Source organism: Octopus bimaculoides, chromosome 3 (genome assembly GCF_001194135.2).
Source record: "Octopus bimaculoides isolate UCB-OBI-ISO-001 chromosome 3, ASM119413v2, whole genome shotgun sequence".
Classification (NCBI taxonomy): domain Eukaryota; kingdom Metazoa; phylum Mollusca; class Cephalopoda; order Octopoda; family Octopodidae; genus Octopus; species Octopus bimaculoides.
The window spans coordinates 41699128-41700592 of NC_068983.1; the positions used below are offsets into that span (position 1 = coordinate 41699128).

The 1465-nt window shown below is 47.2% G+C and overlaps 1 protein-coding gene across 1 annotated transcript in view; it reads left to right on the forward strand.

The window, feature by feature from the left end:
* Positions 1-795: 795 nt before the first annotated feature.
* Positions 796-1465, forward strand: part of LOC106868024 (probable serine/threonine-protein kinase DDB_G0267686) — a 47837-nt gene continuing 47167 nt past the window's right edge. Inside the window, exon 1 of the mRNA XM_014913121.2 lies at positions 796-1025. The gene's annotated coding sequence lies outside the window, so the exon portion shown is untranslated. The remainder of the gene's footprint in view (positions 1026-1465) is intronic.

Genomic DNA, 1465 nt, shown 5'->3' on the forward strand with positions numbered 1-1465 from the left:
ATATTATTATTATTATTATTATTATGATTTTTGAGCGAGATCGTTGCCAGTGCCCCTGGACTGGCTCTTGTGTGGGTGGCACATAGAATACACCATTTTGAGCCTGGCCGTTGCCAGTACCGCCTGACCGGCTTTCGTGCCGGTGACACGTAAAAGCACCTTCTACATTCTCTGAGTGGTTGGCGTTAGGAAGGGCATCCAGCTGTAGAAACTCTGCCAAATCAGATTGGAGCCTGGTGTAGCCATCCGGTTCACCAGTCCTCAGTCAAATCGTCCAACCCATGCTAGCATGGAAAGCGGACGTTAAACGATGATGATGATAATGATTATTATTATCAGTGTATAGGTACAGGTGTGGTGGTGTGGTAAAAAGTCTGCTTCCCACCTTTCAATCATTGGGCGATAAACTGCGCTTGCGAAGACCTGTTGAGGCAAGTGAAGTCATTGTCATGACAGTATTGCCAGATTAGCAGCCATGCCGGTGGCACATAAAAAGCACCATTTGAACATAGTCGATGCCAGTGCCACATGACTGGTCCTCGTGCCAGTGGCACATAAAAAGCACCCACTACACTCTGTGTGGTTGGCATTAGGAAGGGCGTCCAGCTGTAGAAACCTTGCCAGATCGGATTGGAGGCTGGTGCAGCCTCCTGACTTGTCAGTCCTCATTCAAACCTTGCAACCCATGCCAGCATTGAAAGTGGACGTTAAGTGATAATGATCATCTTCATCATCAACATAATTATTATTATTATTATTATTTATGATTATAGTTTGGTCATTTATTTATATATTTTCAGGTAGTGGAACCAATCCTTGGCCCGATGAAAATGCCCTTCGTCACTACGCTGGTCAATGGCTTCAAACTGGTCATCCAGCTCTCTGGTTAGGACAAGCACCATTTGGATTCCCTCAGAGTCTACCGACTTCAGTGGCACTGGATCCAAACAATTTACCGCTGTCACCACCTGCTGGTTTCAAGTTGGCACATGATTCTTTGAGTGGGCACTTTTTCCTGCTACCAAGTATGTACCATCTCGTTTCTTTTACTTCTTACTTATTATTCTGTTTGTCTCTCTGTCTCTTTCTCTCTCACTTTCACTCTTTGTCTCTCTCGCTCTCACTCTCTGTCTCTCTCGCTCTCTGTCTCTCTCGCTCTCACGCTCTGTCTCTCTCTCTCTCTCGCTCTCACTCTCTGTCTCTCTCGCTCTCTCTCTCACTCTCTCTGTCACTCTCACTCTCTCTGTCACTCTCACTCTCTGTCTCTCTCGCTCTCACTCTCTGTCTCTCTCACTCTCTGTCCCTCTTGCTCTCACTCTCTGTCCCTCTTACTCTCACTCTCTGTCCCTCTTGCTCTCACTCTCTGTCTCTCTCGCTCTCACTCGCTCTCACTCTCTGTCTCTGTCTCTCTCTCTCTCTCTCTCTCGCTCTCTCGCTCTCTCTCTCGCTCTCACTCTCTCTCTCG